Source organism: Camellia sinensis, chromosome 7 (assembly GCF_055761805.1).
Source record: "Camellia sinensis isolate YWXY chromosome 7, ASM5576180v1, whole genome shotgun sequence".
NCBI classification, from domain to species: Eukaryota; Viridiplantae; Streptophyta; class Magnoliopsida; order Ericales; family Theaceae; genus Camellia; species Camellia sinensis.
In genome coordinates, this window is record NC_138967.1 from 174,179,213 (window position 1) to 174,202,684 (window position 23,472).

General features: G+C 36.5%; 1 pseudogene across 1 annotated transcript; it reads right to left on the reverse strand.

Annotated features, from left to right (window-relative positions):
- Nucleotides 1–5,374: 5,374 nt before the first annotated feature.
- On the reverse strand, nt 5,375–10,067 carry LOC114300143 (phosphoglycerate kinase, cytosolic-like; annotated as a pseudogene). The gene is made up of 6 exons (XR_014334813.1): nt 9,607–10,067; nt 8,108–8,182; nt 7,736–7,992; nt 6,667–6,969; nt 6,315–6,473; nt 5,375–5,789 (listed from the first exon to the last, which is right to left on the reverse strand). The product of XR_014334813.1 is annotated as a phosphoglycerate kinase, cytosolic-like (transcript).
- Between the last annotated feature and the right edge of the window lie 13,405 nt (nt 10,068–23,472).

Here is a 23,472-nt window from a genome sequence, read left to right on the forward strand (position 1 = left end):
CTACTTCCAACATTTGGAGATATGAACATTTTTTATTTTTGTAGGTTAACTAATTACCCTGATAGTTGGCAGAACTCCTTGATTGTATTCATGGCAGTTTCACAATTGATTTGATCTGCTTGTGCAAATAGAAGGAGGTCATTAGAAAAGAAGAGATGAGATATAGATGGTCCTTTTTCTAGCAGCTTTAATGCCCCTCCACAGTTTGTTCTCCACTTTATGCCTGATCATATTCGAGTCGTTCCATGCACAAGACAAACAAATAGGGGGAGAGTGGGTCTCCTTGTCTCAGGCCTCTACCAGGTGTAAATTCCTCCATGGTTTCACAATTCCACAATAAAGAGAAGTTGACTGAAGAGATACAAGACATGATTAGTTCCACCCAATGATTATTCAAATTGAACTCACATAGAGTTTCTCTCAAGAATTCCCATGAGAGCTTTTCATATGCTTTCTCCAAGTCCAACTTAATGATGAGACCTCCAACCTTACCTTTCTTGTGGTGCAATGTGTGTATAAGCTCTTGGGTAATGATGATTTTGTCATGGGTTGAGCGCCCAAGAATAAAACTACTTTGACGGGGGCTAATGAGATCTGGAAGGAGAGGTCTTATTCTATTAACAAGGAGTTTAGTAAGGATTTTGTAGGAAACATTACAGAGGCTAATAGGGTGGAATTGTTTGATGGTTTCAGGGTTGTCAGTTTTAGGTATGAGAGCTAGGAGGGTTCTATTTATGTCATGAGGGACATGCTTCCCACTGTAACACTTCTTAATAAAGGCACACACATCTTCACCAATAACATCCCAAAACTTGTGGTAGAATATGGCTTAGAAACCATCCCTCCCAAGTGCTTTAAAAGCATTAATGTTTTTCACTGCTTCCCATATCTCAATATTTGTGATTCCTCTAGAGATCCTGCAATTCTCCTCATGCGCTACACGGTGATAGGCCGTGTTGCACCAGTGGGGAAGTTGGATTACATGTTCGTGTTAAAACATACCTCGAAAGTAGTCTTGAATATGATTTTTAACAGCTTGCGAGTCAGTCAGCCACTCCCCAGTTTCATTACGCAGAGAGTCAATCCATAATTTTTTCCTTTTTGTGATAGTAGACATATGAAAATATTTGGTGTTTCTTTCACCCTAAGTAATCCAATTTACTCTAGATTTTTTAAACCAAAGAAGTTCCTCTTGAAAGAGGGTTTTGTTATATTGGCAAATCAAATCTTTTTCAAGAAGAAACAGATGTGTGAGAAGTGATTTCCTAGAGATTTTTGGATTCCCTCAATCCGTGCAAGTAAACACCTTTTCCTTTTCAAAATGTTGCCAAATATTTTTTTATTCCAAGAAATAGAGTCAACAGCAACTTAATTTAGATTGTTATTCTAGGAAGCATCGCATTTCCAAGAAGAACAAAGAACATCTTTATAATTGGGGTGGGAAAGCCAAGCAGCCTCAAACCGAAAAGGACGATTAATAAAGGAGAGTATGGTCATACCTTCAGTGTAAATGATGAGAGGAGAGTGATTAGAATAAGTTCATGGAAGATTTCTGACTGTGTCTTCTGGGTACATAGTTCTCCAGTCTTCATTGCAGAGTGCTCGGTCAAGCCTTTCCATGATGTTAGCCATTCCCTTACGATTATTGGTCTAGGTAAGTTTGGGGCCAGTGCAACCGAGGTCCATAAGGCCACACTTGTTTATGTTCTCAGTGAATTTTCGGCTTCTGCCTTGTTGTATATTCTGGGAGAAGCTTCGTCTCTCATTCTGCCCATTTATCTCATTAAAATCACCAGCAATAAGCCAAGGTTTTGTCATAGAGTTGGCCGTGTCTTCTAAGTCCTTCCATAATGTCAGACGGAGCCTGATATTGGGGCTTGCATAAACTGCAGCCAGAACCCAGTCTTCATAGTCTTTTCTTTTTACAGTGGCTTGGATCACCTGCTGGTTAGCGACAACAGCACTAACAGAAACTTACGTGGGGAACCAGAGGAGCCAAATACCACCAACGGTAGTGGATGATGTGTAGCCTAAATTATTAAAGAAGAGACCCATTGAGCTAAACATAACCTTGGTTTCAAAGAGAGCAACTACATTAGGTCGGTGGATTTTGATGAGTTCCTTGAAGTTTCTGCGAAAATTTTTGTTGCCGGCCCCCCAGCAATTCCATAGCATGATATTCATTGATGTACGATTGGGAAAGTCTGGTAGAGGCTCTGAGGGACTCAAGCCTAGTATATCACGCACTAGTTTTTTGCTCAGTACAGATGGACGCAGGGCTGCCATCTGTATTGCCTAAAGAGGGAATTCCAGGAGATGGTTGTTTCATCATAATATATTAATGATCCAAGGACATCAAGGAGGTTTTTGATAGTACTACCCTGGTCAGATTCTCATGCAGTCATACTTCTTAGTTTCTGTACATTCAGGTATCCATCCTTCTCCTATAAACTTTTGCCCTCTCATATATATATATATATATATATATATTCTTTTTATTTCTTCCAAGCTTCTCCATTTCAGGTGGAGAATGTCAACAAATCATATATGTTGCTGCTTGATAGGTGTGTGTATTGGGTAAATTACACTATTCACCCTTAGACTTTCACCCTGAATTTTACTTTGGTCCCCCATCCTCTAATTGTAATAATTAGATCCTCAAACTTTAACTTGCATTTCAATGTGGTCCTCCTACCACTTTGGTTAAAAATTCAGACACAGAGTGCTCACCTAAGGGCCACGTGAGCACATTTTAGGGACATTAGAAGAAAAATACTTCCATGACAAATTACACTCTTCACACTCGAAGTTTCTCTCAAATTTCACTTTAGTCCCTCATGTTTCAACTTTTACTCAAATTTCAAACGGTGGAGTGGCAGGAGGATTACATTGAAACACAGGTTAAAGTTTAAATATTTAATTGTAACAATTAGAAAATTGGGGACTGAAGTAAAATTTGGGTGTATTTTTTTAGGATGAAAACTATAATTTACCCTTGTGTATTTTTAACGTATTTTTCTGGTAGTTAGTTTACATAAACTTCTCAATCAATCGTACTTTTGTACTATATTGGAGGTCAGTGCCACTAATTTTAATATGAATGAAATTTGTCCTCTACAATCTTCAGTTTGTCCCAATTTGTCTCTATTTTTGTTTTTAGTGGTACATGTATATCCTCTTTTCAGATATCAAGAGGATGCTGTTCACTGCTAATTATTTGATTTTTCTCCAGAATCAGAGCTGAGAGTTGAACACCAAGCAGTCTGCTGGTAGCAAGGAATAATGCATCGATGGTAGCTCACAATATGAGTTTCTTCATATTATGTATGTTATATATCGTTAGCATTTGATTTCATAAATTTGTATGTTTTAAATTCACTAGATCAATGGAGCCGAAATTATCAAGTAGCAATTATGGACATCTCTTTGAAATTGGCTGCTGTGACTGTTGTTGATGGGTAAGCTATAGTTGTGTATCTTACTTGTGTCAGAGTTTGACTGAAATGTAACAACCTGATCTTCTCAATGTAACAACCAGAGGTTGATGGGTAAACATTCTCACCTGCATGTACAATTGAGACACAAAAATGTACCAACTAGTGGTTGCAGAGAAGCTTTTAAGAGATGACAGATATGGAGGAACAAAATTGCTGATAGAAGGGCATCAATGTGTAAAGCATCATCCAAGTTGGAACGAAAACTAGCTGATCTTGATGGACATTGAGCAGAAATGCTATTGTTAAATCATGCAGTGTTCTTTAACTTCGCAGATGTCTCAAGTGAAACTTAGTTGCACATAATATATTAGAGTTATGTAAGAGCGATTAGCCTCTGGGCCCATCTTCTTCTCCTACTATACTTTTTGGACGTGTAACTCTCCGTTATGTTTGCACGCATGTGTACAGTGTAAAAAATTTGTAGTACCTAAGACTATCTTGTTTGGTTGTATATTTGTACATTTGTACACCTGATGATGAAGTTGCTATATTGCAAATTAATTTTTTATTTTTATTTTTATTTTTTATATGTTACAGGGATATGTTCTTGCATATGCTTTAAACCAAACATCCCTTCAAATTTTCTTTTATACATTTTGCATCACTAGAGGCATGCGTTGGTTAGGATATCAGAAATTATGTTAGGAAGCATTTTTGGAAGGAAATTATGTTACACACATAATCTTATGGTGTTTATCGAACTAATATGATATTTTCGTAGATGATCTACACAGATAAAAAAAACTTATAAAATGAGTAATGCCAATATTCAAGTAGGCTCATGATGGGCTTACATGGGCGAACTGGATGCTTCAACCTTCTTGAAAATAATAATGTTAGGAACAATAATTAATATACCAACAAATATAATACAAATTAAGACAAAATTTGCATGTGGATCCCATCACTTAGGGGTTGTTTGGAAAGTAATAGATTAGTATATTTTATAACTTTTTATGAAAAATTGTGAAATGTTGGTTGGGGTTGAAGTTATACGACCCAAATAAGATGATTGTGACCAAAATAAGATAATGTGCCAAATAAACCCATAACATAATGTCAATTTAACATTGTTTCCAGTTAATTTATTTGTTAGGTTTTCTTCAATATTATTATTTTTGTAGAAATTGTTTTCATATAAATATATAAAATTTTGTAAAGTTAAACTACTGGATGATATCAGTAGAGTTTTAAAGTTGTAATGTAATATAACCTAAAACAGCCATAATCGATGGCGTGGCCTAATGGATAAGGCGCTCGCCTCCGGAGCGGTTGATTATGGATTCGTGTCCCATTGCGATCGCCTCTTCATTTATAAACACCATAAATTCTTCTTCTGTTTTTATCAAATTTTTTTTTTTAAAAATAAACTATATGCAATCATGACTTAAAAAAAGAAAAAAAAAGAAAAAGAGTATTGCTATTAAGATTACATATTAGACCAAAAATAAAAACCCAAAAATTAGACCTAAATTTCAAGCTCAGTGATGTAACAATCAAGTAAGATATTCAAAGTAACACTCTCTCCTATCTTATCTAATCATCAACCAATCATATCATTTACACATCATTGGGTCTAGAAAATAGACTTATGTTTTCATCATAAATACAATGATTGTTTGATATTTGATAAACAATTTTGGTTCATCAAAGGATTTAGTCATTCTTTGAGAAAGAAACCAGCAAGTTTTCATGTCAGCACACGAGTTTCAAATAAAACCAACCGCAACCTCACCATTAACCCAAAAAACCCAAGCACACATTTCTTTAGACCAAACATCACATTTGTTTTGGGCTTCAATTAAACACAAATGACAGTATGATCATATTATTGATCTCAGCAGTACCAGGTCCTTCAATAACATACCTCAAAAATAAAATATATAGATCACATTTACCCATTATGACCTACATAAGAAGGATCATTCAGTGCATGTTAACACAAATGATCATTACACACTAGAATCCATTTATTCAAAGTTTGATGTACTATTATAACACTACAAGATTCAAATCTGCACTCTGGTCAGACCCCCATACATAAAAAAAGCATCCACAAAAAAGATCAAGACAACAAAAGAAACAAAGCACTACTCAAGCATCGTCAAGGGCAAGAACTCCGGGGAGTGATTTCCCCTCAAGAAGTTCCAAGCTTGCACCAGCACCAGTTGAGATGTGACTCATCTTGTTCGCAAGACCAACTTTCTCCACAGCTGCAACAGAGTCACCGCCTCTAATTATTGTTGTCACCCCCTTCCCGCTGCTAAGGTCTGCCAATTTCTTCGCGATAGTCTGTTCATAGTAAAACAAAACAAATTCGTCACTTGTTTGATACAACATCATGTAGAGCTGTAAGAAAAACCGGTGCAACTAAATAGACTACTCGAGCCCGATTTTGATTTCCGGTCAGTTTTCAAAATGTATTGTCTGTTTCTTATTACACTAACATGGACTCTCGTGTCTTGCTTTGTAGGATAGTGGAAAGGGGCTTGAACTACAAAGCACTCTCCATCTATCAAAAGGGTAAGACCATCAAGGCTGATGATAACACTAGATTAGTATGCAGATTGAGTCTATTTGGTGCAGTTTTTTTCAAGTTGAAAGTTGATAATCAAAAGCAAAACCAAAAAACACCCTTCGCCCAATTTCTAGATAATCAGTTTTTCTCAACTTATTTAAGCTATTTTGCCTCGTAAGCCGTGAGCAGAAGTTGCACCAAACAAACTCACACTGACTCCCAAAATATTAAAAAAAGAAAAGAAAAAAGAAGCTATAAGCAGCCCCATAAAGCTACATTAAATAGAGCCTTGTATATACCTCAGTCCCCACAACGAACTTGTCAAACTCGAACACGCCCATAGGTCCATTCCAAATAACAGTTTTGGTGGAATCCAAGGCTTCACCAAAGGTCTTGATGGAATTAGGTCCAATGTCCAATCCCATCCAACCATCAGGGATACTAGATGCCGGGACAATCTACAAAACATATTAAACATTGTTTAACCCCCTTGCAGCCAGAATTATCAAATCAAGAATTCAGTTAAACAAGGAAAACAATTCTTCTATTACTTGGCTTATTTGACACTAACAAGCATTGGATTAAATTGTAAAACTCTTGTCATGGAAAGACAAAAGATAAAAAAGGGAGGGAGAGAGAGTGCCTATTAACCTTGCTATTGGCATCAGCAGCAACCACATCAGTTGGGAGCATTAAAGCCACCCCTTTAGACTTGGCTTTCTCTAGAAATGATGTTGCAAGATCAAGCTTGTCTTCATCCACAAAAGACGATCCAACTGAGTACCCTTGGGCCTTGTAAAATGTAAAAATCATACCTCCACCAAGCAAGAGCATATCAACCTTCTCCAACAATGACTTGATCACACCAATATTACTTGATACCTTGGAGCCACCAACAATTGCAGCAAATGGTTTCTTGGGATTCGAAACAGCTCCAACAAGATAGTCAAGCTCCTGAAGGCATAGACACAAGAAACATGTCAGGTAAATAAAAAAAATAGTTACCAAAAGTATATATATTAGTTAGAAATAGTTTCTGCACAACAACAGCACAAAGTTCAACTAACAAAGAGAGCAAATAATAAGGGCTGGTAGTATAATAAGTCAGACTCCATGTGCAATTGTGAGCCAACCAAGAAAATCTAATATGAAGTCCCCACAAATTCAATACACATAACTTTCTCTACACAAGTAAATGGCTTTATGCTTGTCTATTTAGCCTATGAAAGCAAATATAAAGATTTTCTGATTATTAGTCTCTCATGCTTGCAGGGCTCATAAGTACAACCAGGAAGGTAGTCATCCCCTTCGTAGCTTGTTTAAGCTAATTAAGACATGCCAAACTACAAAAACTTCTCAAGGCCTCTTGACAAGTTAAACCGTGAAAATGAATGTTCAAAGGTTCAATTGAGCCTAATAACTAGCTCTCATTGCATATGTGCTGAAGCTCAACATCAGCACAAAATAACATGTGAGCTCAGTAAAGCAAAGTTAATTTTGGTTAGAGCATGACAATGCATACCAAGGTACGTTCATATTTATATCTGACAAACAATTAGATAATCCAAAATTCAACCTCCAACAAGAACAATTTTGAGTAAAGTTTATCAGAATAGTGATGAATGTGTATTTACCAATTTTCAATGGGCATACATGAATTTTACATTGTGAGATTGTGTTGGTATTAGAAAGTAGCCAAAAGGGGTATGAAACTACAAACCTTCTGCATAAGGAATCCAGCAATAGAAGGCTTTAAGTACTTGGCCACTCCCTTTGTGGAAGTGTGTGCTCTATGAGCAGTTCCAAATGCATCATTTACGTAGAGGTCTGCGAGAGATGCTAACTTCTTTGCAAATTCAGGGTCATTCTTCTCTTCTTTCTTATAGAACCTCACATTTTCTCCAGAAGCAGAACACCTCCTTCTGGTATTTCAGCCACCATTATTTGAACTTCTTCACTGATACAGTCATTCGCCATCTTGACCCGTTGAAGGCACATGAACAATATTAGCAGAGAGTCACCTAAACTAAATAAGCATGGCTTGCAAAAAAAACCGGCATAAAACCTATGAAGAAAATAGAAATAGACAAACCTCAATACCAAGAAGTTCAGACAGCCTTGGCACAAGAGGCTTCAAGCTGTACTTAGATGTGACACCCTTTGGGCCCTGCAACCCAAAATTCAAAAAGAAGACAAAATATTTGCATTAGTTTTTTTTTTTTTTTTTTTTTTTTTTTTTTTTTTTTTTTTTAAAAAAAAGGAATTGCATCAGTTGCATTTTGTACAAATTTATGCTACAAAAGTATAGTGATATATAGAAATGGAAATATAAACTAAACTCAAAGACTACTGCCTCTTATTGCATGAAAAAAAAAAGAAAAAAAAGAAAAAAAGAAGAAGAAACATAATCCGATGAGTATACACACCGAACCTTTTCAATCCTCCTATCCAATTACCAAGCAACCAACATAAAACAAACAAAGAAAAAGAAATATCAAAACAAAACAATTGTTTTAGTTATTTCATGACATCAAATGTACAGAAGCTTTCAAAGAAAACCCATGGATGCAAGAAACAAAAAAGCAATTCAAACACTTGAAAAAAAAAAAAAACTGTTAATCACATCCCACAGCAACAAAAATAAACTCATAGAATATTAATCATCATTATAAGAAATCAAACAAACAAACAAAATGGTCCACAGTAACCCTAGAACAGGGAAGATATGACAATACTCCAAGAATCAATACTCCCTATTCTTAAAAAATTACATCTCCCAATAAATAAATTTACATGTATTGGAACAATCATGTGCGTCATATATCAGTCCATCTTCCACTAATAAGTACTGTATACTTTGCACCAAAAATTTAAAGAGAGAGAGAGAGAGAGAGAGAGAGAGAGAGAGAGAGAGAAAGAGAGAGAGAATGAGTGAACTGAAGGCAATGAATATATTTCTGCCAAATGTAGTCACAGATTATTCTAAAGTAAGCCAGTACAATAACTAAAGGATCTCAAAGATGGAGCCTTCATCAGAATTCATCAGAAAATAAAAAAGCCCAGTCAGCAAAATATGGAGAAAAAGTGAAAGAAACGATGAGCAACCATGTCAAAAACAGATTAATGCCATAAATAAACCTGAACCCAAGATCTATAAACCAAATTATTTGGAGAGAGATTTGAAATAAGCGTCTGTTTAAGTGAAAAGAAAAAGAAATACTCGTCTTTTCTCACTATATATATATATATAAGTGATATGTCTCTTTCGTCCTTTTGATTGACAAACTCAGTATGTTAAAAATATACCATCAATCAGTTTCATTTCACCAAATCTCACCTTTTTTTTTTTTAGGGGTGAGAAATGAAACTGGTACAATAATAAGAGAAATATCTTTGTCTCCATATCTCACCATTTCTTACCATTTCTCCACCAAATCAGTCAATCAAAATAGGGTGTAAGTTGGGAAAATTAATAAAAAAAAATAAAAAAAAAGAAGAATAAGATGCATTCCATTGAGAATGATCTTGAAAGAGGCAAACAACGGAAACCCAAAAAGAAGATGAGAAGAAAATAAAAAATTGAAATAGTACCAGATGAGAAGAAATGATGACTTTGGCACCATGACCCATCAAATACTTGATGATAGGGACAGCAGCTCGGACTCTGGTATCATCGGTGATGTTGAGATTGTCATCCAAAGGAACATTCAGATCAACCCTCACAAACACCTTCTTTCCCTTCAAATCTGCTTCCTTCAGTGTACCCACACTCCTCTTCGTTGCCATTTCGCTTCCTTCCTATCAAAGAAACACACAATATATAATAATAATCAACAGATCTATTCAAATCACAGATCATACTGATGATCTTCTACATAACTACATGGGATGTATTTGAGGATTTGAACTTGCTAATAAGATTGAAGAGAGATGGATTAGGGATTCGAGAATGCTTTGCTTTGAATATGATTGATGAAGCAGTCTAGTCTAGCAGACACACACAGACACAGAGCAGTCTAGTCTAGCAGGCTTGGTAATGAAATTGTATAATGTATTTTGTTTATGTAACATGAGGGTTATATTTCTGTAACCTTTTCTTTTATATTTAGTACATGAAATCTAATCTCAATTTTATTTCTACGGGAGACCAGTGCATGCAGTAAGATGGACATATGGCTTTTGTTTAGTGCACAACACTTTTTGTTATTAGTACTGTTTAGGTGGATGAATGTAATTAACACTAAACAATAGCGGACTTAGTCACTTTCTTTTTAACATTTTGTTTCGTTGTTGCCAAGTGGTATTGCGGTTGTTGGCTATTATTTTTGAATTTTTGTGATAGGTTGCATTGTTCAATGCATCATGCCTTAGCCAACATCTTAGTCTTGCACTTAGCAATTGCTAGAGTACAGTTACAGCCTCACAGGTACAGCTACATCTTCAGAGTACCACAAGACTTTGGGATTATAGCAAGTTAGCAATTGCTTTAGTTTTTGGGTTTTGGATATTTAGCTTTTGAATTTTGGAATCTAGATTATATTTATCCCTTTACAAATGGTGGATACTTACTTTTGGTAGCAAGATAATTGGCCTTTTAATGTTGTTTATGTTATTTTTGAATTTAGGATATTGAACAATATATTATGTGGGAAGATATTTAGTCTAATGATATTTTTTTACTTTCATATTGAAAAATGAATTAGCTTTTGGTGGTCATGTTTACTTGTTTACAGATACTGAAATTGGCCTAAAATAGGCCAAGGGAAAAGTTATATTTGATATTCACTGTTAACAATTATGTTGGCTCAAAACAGGCCAATTTACTTCAAAATGGGCTCACTTTTTGTAATAAACAAGGACAAAAAATGTACGAGCCCAAATTTTAGAAGTTCAAAAATTAAATTTTCCCAACCTGCGAACTCGCCCAGACGTACTGCCCAACCCGTTTGTCGTGAGTGGTTGATTTAAAAAATATGAACGGTCGAGATTGGTTTATAAAACTCTAATCCGATCATGTTCGGTTAGGTTCCGGATAAGGGTCAAACCCGACCCGTGCACAGGCCCAACTCATGGGCATTGATTGCGTATAAATAGTGTTTGAATTAAAGGGGTGAAGAAAATGCCTTGTTAATTGTTTGTGCAAATTTTGGTAAATGAGATGGAAAGAGATAAAACAAAAAATAATTAGTATTGTTTTACAGTGTCGTTTTCCTTAAGAGGATATTCACCCCATCAATACTGTTGAATATAATGTGCACCAGGTTACCCGCAAATCCGTCTCGAAGATACAACGAAACCCAGTCTGATGTCTGACTACGCTTTACACGAACGAAATCAGATCCGAATGCCTTTGGATTTTTCTAATCCACCAAGTAAAGAACAAAATAACAATATGAATCATTAAGAGAAGTTCCATGGATTTTCTTTGGATTTCTTCGTTTCCAATTGCCAACCCATTACGCCTTTTTATAGGTATGGATCTGTGTCCCTTAGACCAAAGGTAGTGTCCTTTAGATTCAAAAGTGACACCCTTTAAATCCAAGAGTCATGCCTTTTTTATTAAACTCAATGGTTACACTCTTTGGTTTAAACCCAAAAGTCACATCTCGTTAATAATTCATATAACTATATTATATATTTTAATATATATAAATATATTATGAAAATGTTCTAACAATCCCCCACCATTTTCAAAATATATGAAAATAATAACTTGGATATATTAGGAAAATTTATGCATAAATAAAGATATCTTTCGATTTGAATCATTCACTTAGTGAAAACACATCAAAGTTAATCAAGATGGCATAATAGACTTAGTCTTTGAACTAGCGAACTTATACGATTATCCAGACAAGTCTCACACACAAATTTTCTTCTTCTTAGGTAATTCAAAGAGCCAACAATTGGATTGGCCTAGTGTCTATATCCTGTTTCATGAGTGCTCTAAAGCCAAGCCCTTGGACTCATAGGAAGCAGCACCACCTCCTACACTCATATAGGTAAGTTTACTGAGAGTATCCTAGTAACTATAGTACCCTAACTCACCGATGTAAACTTATTAAGACCTAAGTAGCTCAACCTCCTTTTTTGCATTACAGGTTCCAAGCAATTTGCCTTGTGATGGTTATAAAACTAAAAATTTAATTGCTTGCAATCACGACATATGGTGTAGTTAGACTCATTGAACTCAAGGACTTGGCGTTTCTTTAAGCATTGAGTCAAGTTTCCACCAAGAGTGATATGTTACTTGGGCTTAAGACCCCTTCCCTTTGATGATCTCACATCAAATCCCTTGCAAGTATTTCTTAAATAATTCACCGTCACGTGGACACAATTTTTTACATAGCTATGTGTTACACTAGTTTATGACGTGATCAACATGTCCAGACTAACAATTCCTGTTATAACTATCAACTCGTATTGATGATGAGTTGCATCTTGAAAAATTCAAGAAAAATTTGTGACAAAAATACCATGTCACTCCATCTCTTTTGTTACAAAAGACTAACACATTGTAAAAATTATGTCTTTAATTCTAAGAGATAAACCCCCCACCAAGAGTAATCTTTATTTACTTAAATAATCAAATACTTTAGATATGAAGAACCAACACTTTCTTATGTCTTAAGTTTCATGATTTATGCTTGTATTTGTTTTGAGTCATAAACTGACCAACCAATATGAAATTTCCATTCAAATACAAGTTACATAAATTAAAAATTCTAATTTAATTACATTTAGAAAATTCCCCAAGTATACAATACATACTCTATATTTTCTCAAGTTTCAAAAGTTCACAAACCAAAAATCATACCTAATTTTTATAAAATCATAACTTGATTGCAAAAATACATTCTTAAAACTTTCACAAAATATATACTAATAATTGTGGGCTATTCCTTGAATCCGAAAACAGGATTTAAAGTTCAGTTTTTGAGTCTCATCCTTAATCCATTAAATGGATTTATTAGATTCAAAATACTATTTGGGCCTTTATTACTTAAAGAACAAAAACTTGGGTCTTATCAGTAAACCATATTATTATAAAATGTAATGGCCCAACTCAAATAAGTAAATATAGATGTTGGGTTTAAAACCACTAGGCTTATCAAAAGACAAAAAACAACGGGTGATTCTATTTGCACCCAAATAATAACTCAGTATGCCCAACTAAAATTTTAAAATTTTAATTCCTATTATATCCTAATGTAATTTTACTAATAAGGACAATACACATTAAACCTTAAAATAAAATATTATTTTTTTTCTCATGGTACATATTCTTCATATTCAACTCTCTTTATCTTCTTCACCAAGTGACTCCAATAAAAATTTGGGCCTTTCATATCAGTTTAAGACAAACATATTAAAAGCCCATTAAGAAACCAAATTATTAGACCCAAGTATCATAAACAGAAAACATAAAAAATACACACACAAAGACAACATTTCAAAGTTGTCTTCTCTAGAAACGGAACCATTTGGCCGACAGAAACATCGCAAGCCAAACCCACCGACTTTACACATATATGGAGTAAAACTTCCTTTGGTGTTTAAGTTATTTTTCAGCACTTCAAAATTACCATCAAAATGAAAACAAAAACTATTGTAGTAAATTAGCCCAAACCCATCATCAAGTAATGCAACAACATGTTCTATATTTCTAGCAAACAACAGTTCAATTCCAAAAACAGAATTTTGAAGGAAAACAGAACTTTACATAAGTAAAGTAATCAGGAAATTTACTGATTACAATGCAAAGTACAAAGACTCAATAAAGATGACAACATGCACCATGTTAAATAAGCATAACCATGCTAATAAAACATATAAATAAGAAACAATGATAAAAATTAAATATAATCACATATATATCAAAGGGCGGTAGACCATCAACTATAGATTTAAATAAGAGCATGTAGATTGTTTATATATATATACACATCTACCTCCTCTGCAAACTTAGCGAAATCGAACACGGCTATAGGTCCACTGTCTGATCTCATACAACCATCGGCGATACCAGATGTTGCAACAATCTACAAAACATATTAAAACACTGTTTTAAACTGCCCCTTGTAGTAGCAACAAGAGTTGTCAAATAAAGAGTTCAGTTGAACAAGAAAAACCAAAACCATGCAAATCAGATTAGAAAGGGCAGAACCTTTGCGTCTTTTTCCTTCGCCTTTTCTTCAATCATGTAGCACTCTTTTGAGGCCTTTTGATCTCTTCTTCATCTCTTTATATTGATGGAACAGTGCAGTCTGGAGACCTGCTGTTACTGCTTTATGCATTAAATTGAAATCGATTACTCAATTATGCATATCCATATCGTATTGTTGTCTGCTTTTGTTAGGTCATCTGTAGGAGGAAAAAAAAAGGATTGAAGAAACCCATTATGGTTGTTAGATATGAAATTTTCATTTTATTTCATTTTTATGTTACTTCTTTTTTTTTTTTTTTTTTGTAATATTTGGGTTGGCACTTCACTATTTTGTGTGCATTGCCCAACTGGTTGATATTTTTTTAAGCATTTGCTGTTTTCGTTCCATCTTTTCTTGAGTTTCTTTTGTATCAAAGATAAATAAGAGGGGCTCACTATAATTCTTGGATTTGTTGGATTGTAGGTGCAAAAGATTCAGATATTGACCCCCAATATTGGAGTTGTATACAGGTTTAAATATTTTAATGCTTATATCATCTTGTTGATTCCACTGCCCCAATACTGCACAATATCGTAGCTTAAAGTTATCTTGAAACAAAAAATTGTGGAAAAGGCACGAATGCATGTTGATAATGAAGTTTATTAATGTCTCGAACTTTAAAATAAGTCTTTGAGCGATTGAGCAGTTGCTTCTCTAATTAGTCTCAGATGCCCAAGTGGCAGTTCTTTATAATTTACCATATTTATATCTTTTTGAGAAGGCCCTCCTGGAATGATTTCATGAGATGGAGATGCATTATGGTATCTTACCCTTAAAAATATCTAATGCAGTCAGAGGTTGGTCGCCTAGTAACTGGTGAATCCATATATAGCGACTTCAATTGAATTGTGCTTTATTGAAAATTCGACATGTGGTCATCTTTCTAGCCTATGTGTGAATGGAGCCTTCACTGTATGATGATCAAACATTGCCTTGATGTCATAATTATTTTCTTCGCTTGTATTCTTTTTGCTTTGTCTCTGCGCGTATTCTTTCTGTTTTGTTTTATTTATTTTCCACAACAACTTGTATCTCTCTCAGTTGATTTTCTTCTCTTATGCAGTGGCATGGGTCCTGATTATCGGGTTTTGGTTCGAAATAGTAGGAAGCAGGCAGAACAATATCACCGATTATACAAAATAAAATTTCTGTTCTGTTATGCTGTTCATTTTTTCTACTTGTCAGTTTTTTATTTATTTTTATTGTTATTGGGTATGTTTGGTTTGTGTTTTGAGATAAATTTTCAATTTTTTTTTTTGTTTTTGTTGAGAGAGTCTAGAAATTTTTTTGGTTTGTTTGGTTGTATATTTTGTGTTGCGGATCTTGGGCACACCAGGGGACACTCACAAGCAAAAACACAAGACTTTTAACGTGGTTCGGCAAACCGGCATACGTCCACGGGAGCGATGTTGTTATATATCAACAAATGGAGGAGATTACACACTCTCAACTCACTGTCTCACTATATAACACACTCTCTCACACTCTCTGATACACAAACATAATATAGCTCTCACTAGCTCTCTCTGTTTTGTGCCACTCTCTCAGCAGTGTGTTTCTCTCTTGCTTGCTATGTTTGCCGTGTATTCAACTCACCATCACCATTCCATTTTATACACCAAAACAGAAGGTGGAGGAGGCCTCATGGGTGTGTTGGCTGCCAGCCCAATATTCTCCTTTGAGCTGCTGTCCAGTTGAAAGCTTTGTCCCACCATGTGAAGACTTCACATGGCCAACTCCATGCTTTCTCCTTTGTTGCTGGCGCATGGCAAGCCTCATGGCTGCCAACTCAAGCCTCATGGCTTGCCAACTCATGCCAACCTCTTTTGCCTTCCTTTTACCATGTGGGTTGGCCACCCTTCCATGTGGCTGCCAACTCAATTTGGGTTGATCTCCTACAAATCACCCCCTCAACCCATATGAGGTGATCCATAATAGCACCCCCTGCCTGAAGTGCTCGGCACCCTCTCACTGGGGTGCCATGCAAAGCTTACTTTGCAACTCTTTGAGATGGCATCTCTCCCTTCCATCCAGTCTTGGAGAGATCCCAATATGTCTCTAATTCAGGAGCAAAAGAAACTTTCTTCCCTGGGACATGCTTTGCTGTCTTGGTCTCTTTGCTCTGAGCTGTCTTTAAAATTGGCCGCAATGGCTCCGTCTTGTGCACCTCCGAACTGCCTCCATGCGTTCTTGTACACTTTGGTTGCCATGTCTGCTGGGCCCTATGTCTCTTCTGTGCATGTCTTGTACGTCTTGCCCGGTAAGTGACAGTAGCTCCGTCTGTCACAACCTTCTCCACAAGCCTGTACAGATTCCCCTCCAGTCGTCCATGTAGCATCACCGTATCTCCATGGATGACTTTGAGATTTCCTTTGCTAGATGTGAAGCTATAACCCTTCATGTCTAGCATACTTAAGGAAATTAGATTCTTCTTCAGTCTTGGCACGTGTCGGACTCCATCCAACGTGAAAATTTTTCCATCTTCCATTCTCAGCCGTACTGTTCCTATGCCAACAATCTTACTCACAGTGTTGTTAGCCACTCGAACAATACCTCCATCCTTGGCTTGGTAGGTAAAAAAAAGTTTCTTATCCATGCATATATGATATGTGCTTCCGGAATCTAAGATCCAGTCAGGTTTCGTCATACTCGACGAAACTGTAAATGCATACTCATCCTTAGCATTTACTGCAGCAGCGACATTTGATGAGCTCGCCTGTTCCTTGTGTGCCTTGTCCTCCTTGAGCTTTGCACAGTCTTTTATGAGGTGATCCTCCTGATCACAGTAATAACACTTTCTCCTGAAGCCTGACCTTGATTGTGAACGTCCTCTTGATTTGGATCTACCCCGTCTATCATTGGACCTACCTCTGCCTTGCTCATTTTCTGAGGCAACCATGGCATTTCCTTCTGGGTGTTTGCTACTGCTACCTTCCTGTTTCTTCATCGACTCATGAGAAATGAGCGTAGCAATCACCTCATCCAGTTCAAGAGCATCCTTCCCGTACAATAGAGTTGTCCTGAGATGCTCATATGATGCAGGTAGAGAGACCAGCAAGTAGGGGTGTGCGCGGTGCGGGTCGGTGCGGTTTGAGAGAAAAATTGAAACCGTATGGCGGGTGGCGGATTGATAAAAGTGTCACTAGAATTTGCCATTTTCCTTATCAAAAACCGGCGGTTCGGTTGGCAAATAATGTCGGATTTGCCTTGGCGGTTCGGGCGGATTGGCGGTTTATAAAAAATAATTCAAATTACAAAACTTAAATCAAAGAGTAAAAAAAATACGAGAGATATCGTGATGTTAAGCATCTTGCGAAGCTTTCTTCTTATGCAGCAAGTGTAGCAACAACATGATAATATCAACGACTATGCCATCAGTTCATTACAAGCATCTGTGGAAGCTACAGTGATCAAATACAATACATAAAATTCCCCTCAAGTAGTAATGTAATACTATATTCTAAGGTATAGAACAACAAGTAAACTTAAGTAAAAAAGAATTTTTAGAATCCTATAAAACATGATTTAATAGCAGTGCGGGTCGGTGCGGTTTGGAAGAAAAATAGAAACCGGCGGATTGATAAAAGTGTCACTAGAATTTGCCATTTTTCTTACCAAAAACCGGCGGTTCGATTGACAAATAATAACGAATTTGCCTTGGCGGTGCGGTTCGGTGCGGTTTTGGCGGTTTCGGCGGTATTATGCACACCCCTACCAGCAAGATTATAGCCCTATCTTCCTCCTGGGTCTTGTCTCCAATGGTGTCCAATTCCATTGTGATCCTATTGAACTCGTCCAGATGTTCTGTGAGGTTCGCACCTTCTGGCATTCTAAGTGTATATAGCTGCCTCTTCAGAGATAACCGGTTTGTCAAAGACTTTGACTTGTACCTCATCTCTAACTTTGCCCATAGCTCCGCCGGATCTACTTCACTGATGACTTCCCGGAGTGTGTTGTTCCCGAGATACAACTGAATTGTACTGTTTGCCAATTCCCTCAACTCCTTCCACTTGTCATCCTTCATGTCTTCCGGTTTGTTGGACTTTTTGAGAAGAGCTTTCACCAGACCTTCTCGTGTTAAAATGTTTTTCACCCTTTGCTGCCACAGGGTAAAGTCATTACTGCCATTAAAAGGCTCAATCATGAAACTTGCGCCTTTTCCTGCCATTGTAAATTTCTTCCCTTTTTAAAGAAATTCCGATTTAACAATCTGACCGTACGGATGGGTCCGGAATATTCCAAATAGTTGGAACGCACTATTGGATCGCCAAAAAATGGACTCCGAATGGCCTAGATCTAGCCAAAAGAGTTTGAATGCCTCTGATTCAAAAACTAACCGTACGGATGTGTCCGGAATACTCCAAATAGTTGGAACTCACTATTGGATTGCCAAAAACGGACTACGAATGGACTAGATTTAGCCAAAACAGTTTCAACGGTTCAGATCTGCTGAATCTGGTGCGCCTGAGAAGCACCAAATAATTCCTTCGGATCGGCTGGTCAACGGCGCAGTCAGCGGCTCGGTCAACGGCGCAGGGGCGCGGTCAACGGCGGCTCAGCGGCGCGGCTTGGCTGGCGGCGCGGCTCCGGCGCGGCTCGGCCTGGTCAGCGGCGCGGTCAACGGCTCGACGGCTCGGCTCGGCTCAGGATGACGTCAGCCTGACGTCAGCTTCACGCGCGCCCCCACTCGTCTTCTTCCTTCGTCGGCGCGTGGGGCGTGTGGGTGCGAGTGGCCTTCACTCTCAATCTTCAGGTGGCGCGTTGCGGCGCGTTAGAGCTCCGATTGGCCTGTGGTTTGAAGTTTTGGACTCCTCTCCTCCTGACCTTCCTTCTGGTATGCTCAAAAGTGGATTTCGACCACTTCGAAATTTGGACACTTTCGGAAAAAACTCGATTTTTCTCCACCCGGGCTCTGATACCAATTGTTGCGGATCTTGGGCACACCAGGGGACACTCACAAGCAAAAACACAAGACTTTTAACGTGGTTCGGCAAACCGGCCTACGTCCACGAGAGCGATGTTGTTATATATCAACAAATGGAGGAGATTACACACTCTCAACTCACTGTCTCTCTATATAACACACTCTCTCACACTCTCTGATACACAAACAGAATATAGCTCTCACTAGCTCTCTCTGTTTTGTGCCTCTCTCTCAGCAGTGTGTTTCTCTCTTGCTTGCTATGTTTGCCGTGTATTCAACTCACCATCACCATTCCATTTTATACACCAAAACAGAAGGTGGAGGAGGCCTCATGGGTGTGTTGGCTGCCAGCCCAATATTCTCCTTTGAGCTGCTGTCCAGTTGAAAGCTTTGTCCCACCATGTGAAGACTTCACATGGCCAACTCCATGCTTTCTCCTTTGTTGCTGGCGCATGGCAAGCCTCATGGCTGCCAACTCAAGCCTCATGGCTTGCCAACTCATGCCAACCTCTTTTGCCTTCCTTTTACCATGTGGGTTGGCCACCCTTCCATGTGGCTGCCAACTCAATTTGGGTTGATCTCCTACATTTTGAAAATAGTTTTGGAGTTTAGGATGATTTGATATTTTGTTGTAGTTGAGTAGACGTGTGTGAGAAAAAAAGTAATTGAGAAGGAGAGCGGAGAGAGAAAAAGTGATTGATTGATGTGTAGAAGAGAGAGTGATTTTAAATAAAAAATTAAAAAAATTTCAACCAAACAAAATTTTCTCAAAAATTGTATCAACCAAAGAAGCCCATTGTTTCCTGTCTCTGTGGAATTTGGCTATATAACTAGTTCTAGAAGTTAGATTTTCAAGATATTATTTTCTTCTAATATCTCTCGTGAATTTATCCCACATCATTATGTATTTCTTGTGATATCAAAATTAACATGCATGGGTGGTTGAAATCTTGGGGAGAAGTGAAAATACTTGTTTGCCATATCAATTGTTACTTACCTTTGTTTCCAGAGCATTCTTTCAAAATAATTTTAATTTTTTCTACCAAAATTTGAGTGCTTAATGAAGGCCAACTTAGCTTCTCTAATATTATTTATTGGCTTCTCAAAAAGGAATTTCCTTTTCTGCTTCTCATTGCATGATTTTGTTTATTACTTTTTGTGAGAATGAGAATGTTAGGTTAAAAATTGGTCTAAGAAGGTGGTGCATGTGTACAGTGAGTTTCGTCTTCTTACTGGTGTGTGGCTCTTCTTGAAGGTCACATTTTTGTAGTTTCTCAAGTGGACAAGTATATGTTAGTAATGGTTCATGTTATTTAGATGTTGCTCAATGTGACCTTGGATACATAAAGTACCCCTGCGAATTCATTTCGGAAATCACAACTTAATCCTCTATTATGTTTATGCTATTTGTATTTTTTTGTTGTAAAATATTATAGCTTTTATAGCTACTAAAACTTGCAATGTGATCTGATGATGGTAATGTGTAGGAACCAATTCCTGTCACTCAACTCGTAAGGGAAATTGCTGCTGTTATGCAGGAATTCACACAGTCAGGGTAAGTGCTTTCTATCAGTTTACATCTCATGTTGTTTGTCTTTTTGGCTAGAAATCTTGACTATTGTTTATGTGCATTTGCCTGACAGACAAGTTTTTATTATTTCAATCCAGTTGTATGTTAAATTTAATTTAATTTTTTTGGATAGGTAAGGTACAGAGACTCGAATTTGAGTCTCTTTATTGGGGGAATGTGACCTAAGCCGCTGGGTGTCCCTTATAGAAAAATTTAAATTTTATTGTTAGTATTAAGGTATATCTGTGGAAAGAGGTCAGGCTTTGCACAGGTTTATTTACCCTGCTGGTTGCAAGAAAAATAACAGTTTGTTGACAATGGTTTTGCCCGAACTCATCACTGGCCAGCACACCAGTTAAGATATGATAAACTACTCTGATATTGAAGTGGAGAGACCAATTACATACCACGTGAAGGTTGGGTGTGTGCTAGGTAGTTTTTTGATCAAAAGAAGCAGGAAAAAAATTATTTTGAATAAATGCAACAAGAATTTGAGAGGTAATTCTTATGAAAAAAGAATTTTAAGAGGTAACCATATGATCCATGAAAACCTTGGAGTGCTAGGAGGTAACTTTTGCAGGAGGGTCTTCACCCTACTGAGAAATAAGGCTGGTAGTGTGCTAAGTGACTTGCTTGATCAAAAGGGAAAAAAAGTATATTTTGAGGAAATGTAAATGTAGCAAATTAGAAAGTTAACTTTGTGATCCTTAGAAAACGAACAATACACCATTTTTTTTGCAGAACTCTTTGGAGTTCATAAGAAAACTTGAAAGCAAAAATTTAGGTTGAAGGTTTTTGAAGCTAGATTAAGCTGATTTTTGTGTATTTGACCTTTTCATAGTCAAAATGGACCTGTGGTCTGTGCCTTCATATGTATTTATTTAATTTTCTTTTCCTCTTCTATTATTTTTTGTATACCATGGGTTTGATCTTGGCTCTTGCATATGCTTATTTTTGTTGCAATTTCTTACCCTTCTGTTTCCTATGTAGTGGTGTAAGGCCTTTTGGTGTTTCACTGCTGGTTGCTGGCTTTGATGACAAGGGTCCACAACTATATCAGGTATGTCATTTAGGTCCTCACTTGGTACTGACCATAATTGTGTTGCGAGTTGCCTAGTTGATTCATTCATTTCCATGTGTGGTTGGATTACTTTCTTTACTATAAAAGTTTAAGATCTATTTATACAAACTAGTTTTTATTCCTCTTCAGCTGGGGTCATATTCTCGCTAACCAGTTAGTACTCTTTTTTCTTTTTAAAGGAGTTGTGGAGAAGCATTATATGTTAGTGATGACACTTGTAAAAATATCTTTATCATATCACAGGTTAAGATTTAGTGGTTTTCATTAGCACCCCAAAAACACACACAAAAAAAAAAAAAATTAAAAAATAAAAAATAACCCACCAATTTTGAGTGCTGTCCCTTGATTGGTTGCAGTTTTTCTGTTGGTCATGCATGCTCTGTATCCATACAGAGAATGTTTGTGTCTGTATGGATAAATCCAGTAGAGTTGTTAAGATTGATTTATGCAGCTCCTATTACATGCCTACACATAAACCAGTTTTTATATCGTGAGTATTAGTAATTTTAAATGGCACACTGAAATTGTTGGGAGGAGAGGGACTTGTTTGTGCGTAGAAGGGAGTGAATACCAATTAAAAATTAACAAACAGATCAATGGGCTAACTTTCAATTATGCTATTAATCACAATTGCAACCACACACGAATTGCATGTAAAATAAATAGACATGATTTATGTGGAAAGCCCTTGAGAACGGAGAAACCTATGGGCACACCATGTCAAATAAAATCCATCATCAATTCACCGCGTGGCTATGAAACCTAACAATCACCTCTTGATCTTATAGCAATTCACAAAAGTTCTCACTCTGATCCGTGGTCCTTGTGGCCTAGTTACTGAAATGACCAATGGGTAGGTGTGTAGTGCGACTTTGTGCTTGTTTTGATAAAAAATACTCATCATGAAACTAAGTGTTTAGAAAATCATAAGCTTGGTTTCAATGATTGAAAAAGATGGGTTTTATAAAAATCTTTTATCTCAAAAAAACATGCAATGTGTTTGGTTTGAGTTTTTTGGATTAAAGTTTTTGAAAATTGAGTTTTTTGATTTTCGTATTTTTTGTTTTTAGTGAATATTTTTTAAATTTTAAACATTTTTTTACTTTTTTAGATGCACCTTACTTTAGATGTATCTAAAAAGTAAAAAAAATTGTAAAAAAATATTTTAAAAAATTAATAAATACATAAAAATACAAAAAATGTATTGAATTCTCGTAATTTTTTGTATTTTTGGTATGTAGTGAATTTTTAAAAGGTTTTTTTGCACAATTTTTTTCCTTTTTAGCTATATTTATGTTAGGTATGTCTAAAAATTTAAAAAAATTGCTTAAAAACGAAAAAACACGAAAAACAAGAAAGCATAATTTTCTGAAAAATATTTTTGGAAAATTCTAACCAAACAAAATGCAAGATTTCTCTTTTTAAAGTATCAAGAGTTTGTACAGAAGAAACCAACTTGCTATCTATAAGTTTCACATAAATTGAGCACACATCGAATAAAGGCTTATAGACTTTTAGGAAATTGGAGCAGTGGGTCCTACTGGACAATCTTTCCAGTACCCTTGTGGCCTGCTTGAGTGGCCTTCATGCGTGCTTCGATCGAAGACCCTTTTTTTGCATTATTTTATCTTGAACACCTTTCAAGACTATGCCAAGGTGAAAAAGGTCGATTTTG